The 12,267-nt window shown below is 49.7% G+C and overlaps 6 non-coding genes across 6 annotated transcripts; 3 read left to right on the top strand and 3 right to left on the bottom strand.

Annotated features, from left to right (window-relative positions):
• The first annotated feature begins 4,910 nt into the window (after positions 1 to 4,910).
• TRNAF-GAA (transfer RNA phenylalanine (anticodon GAA)) lies at positions 4,911 to 4,983 on the top strand. Its single transcript has one exon. It is a non-coding gene; the product is annotated as a tRNA-Phe (tRNA).
• Positions 4,984 to 5,628: 645 nt separating this feature from the next.
• On the bottom strand, positions 5,629 to 5,701 carry TRNAF-GAA (transfer RNA phenylalanine (anticodon GAA)). The gene has a single exon. It is a non-coding gene; the product is annotated as a tRNA-Phe (tRNA).
• Positions 5,702 to 6,137: 436 nt separating this feature from the next.
• TRNAF-GAA (transfer RNA phenylalanine (anticodon GAA)) lies at positions 6,138 to 6,210 on the bottom strand. The gene has a single exon. It is a non-coding gene; the product is annotated as a tRNA-Phe (tRNA).
• A 984-nt stretch (positions 6,211 to 7,194) lies between these two features.
• Positions 7,195 to 7,268, top strand: TRNAT-AGU (transfer RNA threonine (anticodon AGU)). Its single transcript has one exon. It is a non-coding gene; the product is annotated as a tRNA-Thr (tRNA).
• Positions 7,269 to 8,784: 1,516 nt separating this feature from the next.
• Positions 8,785 to 8,857, bottom strand: TRNAF-GAA (transfer RNA phenylalanine (anticodon GAA)). Its single transcript has one exon. It is a non-coding gene; the product is annotated as a tRNA-Phe (tRNA).
• A 2,039-nt stretch (positions 8,858 to 10,896) lies between these two features.
• Positions 10,897 to 10,968, top strand: TRNAA-UGC (transfer RNA alanine (anticodon UGC)). Its single transcript has one exon. It is a non-coding gene; the product is annotated as a tRNA-Ala (tRNA).
• Positions 10,969 to 12,267: the final 1,299 nt, after the last annotated feature.

Here is a 12,267-nt window from a genome sequence, read left to right as displayed (position 1 = left end):
TGAAAGAGAAAACAGAAAGAGAAAGAAAAAGTAACAGATGAGATTCTCAGTCAGTTATCTCTTAAAGGGCATTATTTTTTCAACTGTGCCTGGGTCAATGCACTAGCTGCAGGCCAAGGAGAAACAAACCTTCCTGGTGACAGTCCCTTCCCCCTCCCTCCCCACCCTTCTATCTTCAGCTAGAAATTATCCTGTACAGTCACCAGAAGGAGCAAGCAACGGGTCGTGACGCTTTCCAAGCAAGTAAAGTGGGGTCCTCCACAGAAGAGAACTAATCACTCTGCTTCCAAAGTTGAGAAACGTGGGGGTGGGAGTCAGGGGGTTGGTGAATCCACAGTGTTCTGGTGCAACCAAAATAGGTCTCTCCTCCTTACTGGATGTAGGAAAAGTACTGTTTTTGTCCAAAAACATTCTCATCCCTCCGCTCTTTGTACACAACTTAACAGACCACGTCCTCCTTCACCGGTTCCTGAGGTGAATTCTTCAGAGCTCTGACATAGGGAACTTAGGGATTTCATGCCGTCAGGTTCTCCTCTGTATCCCTCACTAACCCCCCACCCCCACTGTTTTTAACTCTCTAAATAAGGTCATGCCTGTTATACAGACGTTCTGATCACATAGAGAGCACTGGAAAAACACTTAAAGGCTCTGGAGTCAGAATGAAGGTCGTCAATGGCATAGACAGGAAGCAAAATGGTCCCTTGGCCATTAGCCATAAGAGCAAAAGGACTGAGTCCCATCTCCTCTCCCTGACTCCTGCAACCACGAATCCCCATGAGAGAGAGACAGTGCTACGTACTGGTTCAGAGCACCTAGCATATCCTGGATGTCATTACCCCCGCTCCCAGAAAACTGTTGTCTCCTAACCCGTACCATAACCAAGTACTTGGAAGGGCAGTCCACCATTCCAGTAGGCCAGCTGCTTCAGAGAGATGGCGAACTCCAGAACATTAGCCCACCGCCATACTCCATCTGCTCCTGAAATGGTTTCTTATCTCAGAAAGAATGCTGTGCAATCAAAGGACACTCAGCAAATTCATGGATGGTGGTTTGGCCAGAGCACTGTGAGAGGTAAAGGCAAATCTCCACCCAGGGTCAGTTTCTATTCCGGTGACAACATACGCCAACCCTGTAGTGTGAACTTGGTCAGGTGTAATGAACCCGACTCGAGGTGGGTAACTGGTTCCTCCGTGGAATGATAACATGTGAAGACTCAAGGTTTGTGATGTTGTGAGTTTGGTCACTCAGAAGAGGCTCGAAGCAGATCTATTTTGCTGAGCCCACAGTGACCTCCCAGCTCCTTGAACAAGGACAGTGGTGGCAAGGACAGGAGAAGCTTACAGACTTAGCAGAATGGGTCATCTTGTCCACCTGCCTATTCAGATTCCCCTCTGAGGACAGTGCTCTTTGGAGAGCATTCACTTGGGGAAGAAACGCCCTTAGACTTTGTACTTTTGGAGAAATCTAACCCTCGGCCTCCTCCCCAGACCTCTTTGTCACCACGGCCCCAATAATTTTCCCTCCAAGCCTCTCTGTAATCATCCAGCCAAACTGTGAGCTGCTCTCAGTAATTAGCACGGACTCTATATCACCTCTGTCCTTGCAGGCAGAGCCGGCAGGTGCCTGAGTGAAGCAATGCTCCCTGGAAAGATCCGCCTTCCCCACCGACCATCAAGTACCCTGGAACCTGCTGGCTTTCGTGTGGTGCAGCAGAACCACCTGGAAGCCCGGCTGGTCTTTTCCCTTCTTCAGTTGTGGGAAACACCCCATGAGGCTGAGGGTGTGGGCTGAAAACATAGAGAAGATGTCCCAAGTGTAAGAGCCAAGGGAACATGGCTGTTTTCTCTGCCTGTGGTCCGTGGTTGTCGACCCTGCTCAGATACTCTGCTTCTGCTTGCGATGAACTGATGCTGTCCATGCCCAGTGTTATGGCTGTGTGGATTAGAGAGACCTCCGTCATGACTGGAAGCCCCGGTCCCACTGTAACTTGGTGACTTGTGCTCGAGAATCCAAGCTCTCCTGGCCCCAGTAGCAAGCTACAAACTATTTTATTAAAGAGGATAACAATTTGCAGAGGATGCCATAGTCTTTCCTCCAAATCCCAAAGGTGTGTCCTGTGACTCACTTGCAGAAAAATGCATAAACTCCAAATACCATGTGCGTCTTCCACAGACACTCTGAATGCTTTGCTGGGTCACAGAGGTCAGCTGTCACTGTGGCCTTCATACAGCCTGGAGCTGCCACAGACTTCCTTTGTTCCGGGCTTCACACAAAATAGGTAGCTTTCCTAGACACAGAGAGGGGGCTGGTAGTTGCCAGAAGCAGGGGTGGGGGGCGAAATGGGTGAAAGGAGTGATTCCTATTCATAAAATAAATAGGTCCTAGGGATGTAAGGCACAGCACGGTGACTATGGTTGGTAATACCTTACTGCATATTTGAAAGTTGCTAAGAGGTTACATCTTCTCATCATAAGAAAAAAAACCATTTTGTAACAGTATACAACACGAGCAACTGTGCTAGTCATTTTATAAAGCATACAGATACCCAACCATTATGTTGTACATCTGAAACTGATAGAATGTCATATGCCAATTATACCTCAGTTTAAAAACAACTGGTTTAAAAAAAAAAACAAATCTGGTAGCTTTTCAAGTACAAATGACTCTGTATTGTCTCCGAAATTTAAGGAGGCTCGCTAGACATTTTACTTCTTTTCTAGTGGGACGAGCCAGAAGCAACAGCTTGTTGGTCACCCCTGAAGGGTTATGTCAACATGGTCGATAGGTCACAGAGATGACAGGCTCCTGAACTCTTGTGGGCTGTGCTTTCACACTGCGGCCTGCACGTATTAACCAAGGAGTCTACACTGGCGGCTGCTTGTAATCAAGGACTCAAAACCAGGTCCAATAAGCGTGTTATTATCAATATAACGGACCAGCGCGATATCCTGCACAATGGAGAGGTGAGCGGTGTCCCAGGACTCGATGGTCAAAGGCTAGGCATGCCCTGTGCTCCTAGGCGAGACTGGAAATACCTCACCGGCCCTGCCAGTCGGAGGCGAACCATGCCTGATGGCTGTGTTACTCTGCCAGGTCTGCCAGAGCAAAATACCAGAGATTCGGTGGCTTCAACAACAGAAATTCATTTCCTCGCAGTTCTGGAGGCTACATGTCCAACGTCAGGGCGTCAGCAGGTATGGTTTCTTCTGACGCCTCTCTCCTGGAAGCAGCCCTCTCACCACGTCCTCACGTCTCTCCTCGGTGTGTGTGCTGTGTGCGTCCTCGTCTCCTCTTCTTGTAAGGTCACGGTCCTTACCTGCGTCATACCGGATTAGTCCGCACTCATATGACCTATCTTACCTTAATTATCTCTAAGTACAGTCACAGTCTGAGGTTGGGACTCTGTGGGTTGGGACTTCAACACAGAATTTTGGAGAGACAGAAGTCAGCGCGGAGCAGTGGTCAGTTTCCATCGACGCGAAGAGTGAAATATTTTCTGCGGCAGTAGGTGCACATGAAGTACGAGTGGCCGCGACATTTGCTCCAGGAGGGAAATCCTACCGGACGTGGAAGCGACCGCTTCATTCGGCTCACGATACCATGCTGCCATTTCTCACCATGACTCTGCTCTCTGCACAGGCCAGACAGGCAGCGGGACGGCCAAGTGCTAAGAATCACCGCCCTCTGCATCTTTCAAGTCCTTGCCGGTGGTTCTTGTATTTGGAATTCTTCCAGGACCGCAGTATCCTTCGCAAATATTATTTCCGCAAGTGGAGAGAACTCTGATGGCTCCCGACTGGCGTTTCCTAACTTAACATCTCACACGTCAGGAACCCGATTCAGATCTCCTCGAACCGAGAGGAGGCTGGCGCCACTTGAGCAGGGAACTTGGCACACAGCTAAAAATGTACACGGTAAGTATTACTTTTCAAGTCTTCCCCAAAGGAAGTCCGCTCACTGAGGCAATTGTAAGAATGTTTGCAGATGACTGAACACGATTCTGAGCTGACATTAGGAATTGGAACACATTAAAATGTCACTGTGGTCTATGGTTGGGGGGGGGGGTGCTTATAGAGGTCATGTGAAGAGTAGAATCAGGTCTATTTTACTGCAGCCCTATTTGGATCCCTGAGTCTGCCCCATAGCTATTTCGAGACCCAGGATGCCTTGCTGCAGTAGACACAGCCACTCCTGTATCCCATCATCACAACTGAGTCTGGGAGCCATTGCAATTGTAACGTCCATCTGTCCCTCCGGGCCTGCAGAGAGTAGCCCCTGCAGACACTTTTACGAAGGATGCTGTTTTCTCCTCACCAACACATTCCTCAAGGACTCAGAGAAGAGAGTCCTCTAGACCAGGAGTTGGCAAACTTTGTGTAGATGGCCAAAAAGTAGATACTGTAGAATTTGCAGGTCACATGGCAAAATCAAGGCTATAGATACTTATATAACGATTTTTAAGCATGACATTAAAGTATAGTAATATTTGAGTACAGTTATTATTACTACCAACAAAGAATGGAATTATCTTTGGGGGTGACATTTTGTTTAACTGGAGTTCCAAGTTAATGTTCCTGATCACAGAAATTTCTCAGCATTCTTGGAGATAATGAAACAACGGAAAGAAGAGAAAAATGAGAGACAAGATGTATTTCCTTCGGTTTCGTTTATTCTCTGAGTGGTGCCTGGGACACTTCACAGGACACAGAGGAGGGGGGAAGGCCTCCAGGGTTTCCCTCATCCCCACCCCCTCCTGTCCCCTCCTCACTGACCACCCCGCCGGGACAAAGATATTGGGCAACTGGACAGTCGCACTTAAGGAATCCAAAAACGCCCAAAGACACCCAAAAACTTGAAAACGGTCCAAGTACTGGCGAAAAAAAAAGACAAGAAAACACTCCTAACAAGGAGCCGAAATAGCTCAGCTGGGAGAGCGTTAGACTGAAGATCTAAAGGTCCCTGGTTCGATCCCGGGTTTCGGCAGGTGCAGTTTTGGTTCCCGTGAATGAGCCACGTGGGTGTGTTCCAATCACACGTCACACGTGGACGCGGAGATCCGAATTTCTTACACATGCCACGTGTCACCAAGCGCTGTTCTCCTTTTACCTTTCCGCCTCTTACGACAGTAACAGGTGCTCGCTGGGGTCGCACCTGCACGCGGTGCGCGTTGTCCACTGCGTGAGCCGGGCTGGGGAGCCCTCCCTTCGCTCCCCTCTGCTCCCCTCGGTTAGGTTCTCATCCCCTCCGTTCCCCTCCCCTCCGCTCCCCTCCGCTCCCCTCCGCTCCCTCCGCTCGCCTCCGCTCCCTCCTCTCTGCTCCCAACCGCTCTCCTCCCCTTCCCTCCCTTCTCCCTCCGCTCCCCTCGGCTCCCCTCCTCTACCCCCTCTGCCTCCGCTCCCCTCCCCTCCTTACATCACAGTGACAGCGACACGTCGTCCGCAACTTTGTCAGGGTCCCGCGTCCCTGTTCCTTCCTGTGACCAAGGTTCGCACAGCTGTGGGAACAACAAAAGTGCGCTGCGATCGCGACCCTGTTCCTGAGTGACAGCACAGCTTCTGTGCAATCGGCCCTTTTCAGTAGCCCAGTCGTCTGCATGAACACCTTGTTCACGGAAACCAAAACAGCACCTGACGAAACCCAGGATCGAACCAGGGACCTTCAGATCTTCAGCCTAACGCTCTCCCAGCTGAGCTATTCCGGCTCCTTAAGAGAGGCCTTTCGCCCCGCCCCCCCCCCCCCCCCCCCATACTTAGACTGTTGAACTTTCGGTTTTTTGAGGGGTGTTTTTAGATTCCTTAAGTGCGACTGTCCAGTTGCCCAATATCTTTGTCCACCCAGAAAGACTCGGAGTCTGCGGTCTTCCTCCGTGCACGGTGCTCGGACTCTTGGCAGGGTGGTCGGTGAGGAGGGAACAGGAGGAGGGGAGCCCCAGCCCGGCTCACGCAGTGGACAACGCGCACCGCGTGCAGGTGCGACCCCAGCGAGCACCTGTTACTGTCGTAAGAGGCGGAAAGGTAAAAGGAGAACAGCGCTTGGTGACACGTGGCAAGTGTAAGAAATTCGGATCTCCGCGTCCACGTGTGACGTGTGATTGGAACACACCCACGTGGCTCATTCACGGGAACCAAAACTGCACCTGCCGAAACCCGGGATCGAACCAGGGACCTTTAGATCTTCAGTCTAACGCTCTCCCAGCTGAGCTATTTCGGCTCCTTATTGGGAGTGTTTTCTTGTCTTTTTTTTCGCCAGTACTTGGACCGTTTTCAAGTTTTTGGGTGTCTTTGGGTGTTTTTGGATTCCTTAAGTGCGACTGTCCAGTTGCCCAATATCTTTGTCCCGGCGGGGTGGTCAGTGAGGAGGGGACAGGAGGGGCGTGGAGGACGAGGAGGAGGACGGAGAGGACAAGCCGGCGCCCACCTGCCCGCGCTCCTCACTTGGTGACAGCCCCTGCTCACAGACTGCCGTGTCGGAGGGGAGGGTCTGCCCTGGGGTGGAGGCCCCGCTTCTGGCATCCTCCCGCCTCGCCCCCGCCCTGCCGGGCTCCGTGCCTGGGTGCCTGGAGGTCCCCGCCTCCCCCACGTGCCTGATCCCGGGACCTCTCCGCGCACCGAGTCCCTGCAGCCCCGCCGAGCGCAGGTCAGGTGGCCGCGGCCGGGATCCCAGGAGCAGAGCAGGGATCCGCGGCCTGCGGGACGCCTGGTGCGCAGGCACGCGGGGGGCCTGGGGACTGGGCGCCCACTCCCCCGAGGGACTGAGACGCCCCCGGGGCAGAGGCAGAGGGACAGGGAGAGGGTGTGAGGCCCCGATGCGGCGTCGCGGGCCTGGTCCCCTGATAAAATGGGCGCACTGGGACCCGCGCCCCCCCCCCCCCCGCGGCCTCCCCTCCAGGGTCCCCGTGCTGCGGGAGGACATCCGCGCGGAGCCCCTCCCGGCCCCTGCCCCAGTCCCTTGCTGACCTTCAGCGCTGAGCTGACCGCAGGCCCCTGCCCCAGTCCCCTGCTGACCCTCAGCGGTGAGCTGACCAGCACAAGGCAGCAGGAAGACCGACGAGCCCGTGTGCGGGTTCAGGTGGTCCGGGTGGCTCTGAGTGGGTCAAAGGCCGAGGGGACGCAAGCCCAGGAAGGGGTGAGGCCCTCCCTGGACACCTGCTGGACAAAACCCTATTGGTGAGAGACCCAGGCTGGCCGGCGGCGGGGCCCCGTGGCTTAGCTGGTCAAAGCGCCTGTCTAGTAAACAGGAGATCCTGGGTTCGAGTCCCAGCGGGGCCTGGAGTGTCTGTGGGTTTGCCCCTTCCGCTGAGAGGTGCTGGCCCTTTCCTTTACACTGCGATTTCTGCAGCTTTTTTTTCTACCATGGCCCCCCCCCGCCCCCCCCCCCACACTTCCCGACCGTCTCCCCGCCGCCCCAGACTTTGGACAAGGAAAATCCCAAGACTTCGGAAACAAAATGGAACAGACTTCAGAAACAGCCACACAACGCAGGAGTGTAAGAAAGCAAAGAGCTGTGCGACGATCTTAGCCTGCTACTCTGTTTTCTCGGGGTGCCTCTTCGTGAATGCAAGCACCATGCAGTGTATTCCAATCCTGATTTCGTATAAAGAGCTGTGCACGGATTAGCTGAAGTCCGGGGAGGGAATACAGACTGTGGGCATGAATCTTAATGTGGTGGTGGCCAGTGCCCTTGAGGTTATAATTCAACTGTGCTATAATTATAACATATTTATAGTCTACTATATAACTATGTTACAATTATACTTATAGTCTATTATATAACTATGTCATAATTATAACTATAACTGTATTATAATTCAACCCTGGGGACCCTGGGGTGGCCATGGAGGTGGGTGTACTGAATCCAAGACATGTGTGAAAGCGTACTGTGAGTGTTGATTGAATGTTGGGCCCAGTGCAAGGAGACAATGGACAGGAAGCCATCCTCACTGCCAGCCTGGCCCTAAGTGTCTCTTCTCCACCTGCTGTACTCCAGCCATCAGAATTGCCCCCAACCTCGGCGGGCATCAAATCAGGGCTCATATCTGCTGTGCTCTAACAGAAATCCAGAATCTCTTCTGCTGTGCAGAGGCCGCGACTTCATGCTTTTGAGATAAGAGTCTGGAGTATAATATGTGGTCATCCCAGGGGCAATAGTTCGTGGCTTTCTCCCCGACATGGATTCTTCCTCTTGACTGTACCCATCGTTCAGAAAATAAATAGATAAATAAATAAATACATTTTTTTAAGGAGAGGGAAAATACCATTAAAAGTGGTAATAAAATATAAACTTTTTTCCTTTCTTCCTTCTCTCTCCACCCGTCAATGTATTTTTCACTTGCTTTCTTAATGTCATTCTAAATTTTTTTTTTTTTTTCAACGTTTTTTATTTATTTTTGGGACAGAGAGAGACAGAGCATGAACGGGGGAGGGGCAGAGAGAGAGAGGGAGACACAGAATCGGAAACAGGCTCCAGGCTCCGAGCCATCAGCCCAGAGCCTGACGCGGGGCTCGAACTCACGGACCGCGAGATCGTGACCTGGCTGAAGTCGGACGCTTAACCGACTGCGCCACCCAGGCGCCCCAATGTCATTCTAATTAAGTAGAATTAACATTGTGAATTATCAGCATGAATTTTATTGTTCAACTTTTTTTCCTACATCAGCTAACAAAATATAAGCTAACAAAATATAAGTTTTAAGGTGTCATTATTATGGAGTTTCAAGATGGTCAGGGTGGATCTCGGGGTTACTGGCTGGAGTCGTCTGTGTTAGGATCAACAAAAGGCTCCACCTGCCGAAACCCGGGGTCAAACCAGGGACCTTTAGATCTTCAGTCTAACGCTCTCCCAGCTGAGCTATTTCGGCTGCCTAGAGGAAGGTTTCCTGATAATTGGTTTTGCAATACTTAGATTGTCTTCTACTTCCAATTTAGGAGATTTCAGATTCTTCAAGCGTTGCAGTCTAATCGTCCAATACATGTACCTATCCAGAAATCTGGGGGATCTCTTGTCTTCCGCCTGTATTAATATTGCATATAATTCCTGGCAGGTGGGAAGGTGGGTGCAGGAGGAAGACAGAAAAGAGGCGTAGGGTTTCCTCCGAAAGCCTTTCTGCTCTTCTGCAACTTGGCTAATCCAGACACATCTCAGAAAACTAAGGAAACCAAAGAAAACATTTCGTGAGGTCCCTTACATAGGAGAAAGTCTTTGTGACCCTGGGTCAGACAAATATTTTGTAGATACAGCAGCAAAAGCATAAAAGTTTGATAAATTTAACCTCATCAAAAAACTTTCAATCCTGCTCTGTGCAAAACTGTTTAAGAGAACAGCAAGGCCAGTCACAGACTGGGAGACAACCTTTGCAAACCATGTTTGCACCTTTGTATCTTATAAAGGATTTGCGTCTAGAATGTGTAAAGCGCTCTAAGCAGCCAACAAAAAGAAAACATGATTTTAAAACAGACAAAATATTTAAGCAGATGCTTCTCCAAAGAAGCAATAAGGATGGGAAATAAACAAAAGGTGTTCCACATCAGTCATTAAGCAAAACATGAATTAAAACCATAATGATATACCATTGCACTTATGACTTGCTAAAATTTAAAAATGCCAGGCATACCGAATGTTTGCAAGAATGCGGAGGAAATGAAACTCTCATATCCTGTTAGTGGCAAAGGAAAACAGCACTACTTTGAGACACTTTGTCAGTTTCTTAAAAAGTTGAAGATATACCTTCCCCGTGATGCAGCCACTCACATCCTAAGTATGTATCCAAAAGAAAAAAATAAAACTATTATGTCCATACAAATTCTGGTACACAAGTATTCATATGCTTGTAAGAGCCAATAATGGGAGAGAACCCAAATGCCTTTCCCTGGGTGAACTGATAAACAAATTGTGGTCTATTCATACCATGGAATATTCCTTGGCATAAAGTGGAATAAGCTATTGATATGTACAACATGGATGAATCTCAAAATAATTATGATGAGTGAAAGAAGATCAAAAAAGTAAATATATGATTCAATTTGTGTAAACCTTTAGAAGCAAACTAATGTATAGTGACAGGAATTAGATGGCCGGTTTCTTGGGGTTGGAGAGGCAGGCAGGAGTATGACAGAAGGGGAACCCATAAACGTTTTCTTCCTCTCTCTCTCTCTCTCTCTCTCTCTCTCTCTCTCTCTCCCCTTCCCAGCCTCCCTCTCTCCTCCTCCCTCCTCCCTCCCTCCCTCTTTCCTTCTCTTTTCTAGACTTGCCAGAGAGCCGTGGGGTTAAGACCATTTCTCAAGATACGGAATGGAGGGAAGCAGCAGGATTGGAAATAAGTGATAATTATTTTCATTTTGCACGTAGGATGTCAAAGTGCTTCCTTGATTTTCCAGAGCATGAAATCCCGGTCTTGAAAATGGCTGGTGAGAAAGGTAAGGTTCCATGTAGAGGGTAAGGGAGGAGAATGAGTACAGACCCTTGAAGAGGTGGGTGGGTGCAGACAAGATGGTCAGTGAAGATTAGGTACAATGATCTATGGAGGAGGAAAAAAACGTGGAGAAAAAGAGAATGAAGTCAAGTGAAACTTCCAACTGGAGACTTTCTGTGGCAGTGGTTCTCAAAAACAAAACAAAATACAGGCATTAGGACGGTAAGATCTTAGAGAAGACTGACCCTGACAGGGAAGAACTTAGGAGCAGCAATAGTATCAATTTGGATTTAGAATTTACTATTCTTGAGTATAGCCAGAAAACAAATTCCGATTTAGAAATACAATTAGCGGAGTTAACAGAATGCATTTTCTGGCGCGCGCGCGCGCGCACACACACACACACACACACACACACACAGCCTTGCCCAAGAATACAGAAAATAGCTGTATTTCCTAATATATCACAAAACAAGCAGCTCTCACCTGGGGGTGTAGCTCAGTGGTAGAGCGCATGCTTTGCATGTATGAGGTCCTGGGTTCGATGCCCAGCACCTCCAGGGGCACCTCCCTTTTTCCCATCCCCAGTCACCAACCAAATCTGCTTTCCTGCCTTTTGTTACTTTTTTTTTCTTCTGCTCTCACGGAAAGTAAACATGACTGGCGCAACATCAGAAGGAAGAAAGGGGGAATAAAGACTTATTCAACAACTCCGAATGCAGCCAACATAACCAGCTTTGTCACACAGAGTATCATTTTACAAAAGGAGGTAAGAAAGAGGAAGAGAGGGGGAGAGAGAAGGGAAGAGAGGAGGAGAGAAGGGGAGAGAGTGGGGGGGGGGTGAGGAAGAGGAGAGGGAGAGGGAGAGAGAGAGGAACCCAATTTCATTAGCCTGAACAGCTAATCCTAAAGACCGAGGCATGGGAAAAATTAGGGTGACGTGAGCAGGATTCCAACTGTCTCTGGAAAAGTACTTTGGCCGGCAAACCAAAGCTTTGGACAAACAACTATTGGTGAACCTTCATCACATACCAGGAATAGAACACATGAATCCCAACAAGGACTTTTGTTTGTTTCTTCAGTAAGAGCCTGAAAAATGACAGAGTAAGGAAAATCCCAACTCGACCTGCGTTCATTTTGGAGACAAAGTAATGTTCATCCTCTGCAGCAGAGAATGCTTCGCTTTCCGATAAATCCAGGGAATGGAGAGCTCTCGTCTTCTAAGAAGTCAACCACGCCCTTGTGTCCTTCCCATCTTCCCATCCCACTGCGTCTAAAGAAGGTGGAGGAGCCCTAGGTGTGCTGTGGAGGCAGGAGACCCTCCCTGTCAATAAACCGGCCCCGTGGACAGTATTTCTACTCAAAGAGTGTCCTTTGGGGACTGGTGGAACTGATGGCCTAAGTGACCTGCACGTTCTGTGATTGCTTCTCTCAAGGTGGCCACTCCGGGAAGCCACCCTGCGAGGCGTCCACGAAGGAGCACTGTGCTGTGAGGGAGCCCAAGCTAGAACCGTGAAGAGAGAAGGGAACAGAAAACCGCACAGGGTGGTGCCCCCTGGCACCTGTGAGGCCAGCCTTGCTACCAGCTCCGGGAAGAGCAGAGAATACCCCAGCTGGCTATAGGAGCAGAGGAAGGCCCAGCCAAAATTTCTGACCCAGGGAATTGTGAGCAAATGTGATAGATGTCTGTTTAAAGTCACTCGATTTTGAGGAGTTTGATACACAACATTGTATAACCAAAATTGTCCCAGACTGGCAACGATAGGCAAAGAAGACATCACCACCTTATCCGGAAGCTGATAGCAGGAGTGGGACTTTTACTGGTGTTCTCAGGAAAATGTAAGGCCATGATGAGAAGT

The sequence above is a fragment of the Panthera onca genome, chromosome B2 (genome assembly GCF_046562875.1).
Source record: "Panthera onca isolate mPanOnc1 chromosome B2, mPanOnc1 haplotype 2, whole genome shotgun sequence".
Lineage (NCBI taxonomy): Eukaryota > Metazoa > Chordata > Mammalia > Carnivora > Felidae > Panthera > Panthera onca.
This window is presented reverse-complemented; position numbering and strand designations above follow the sequence as displayed.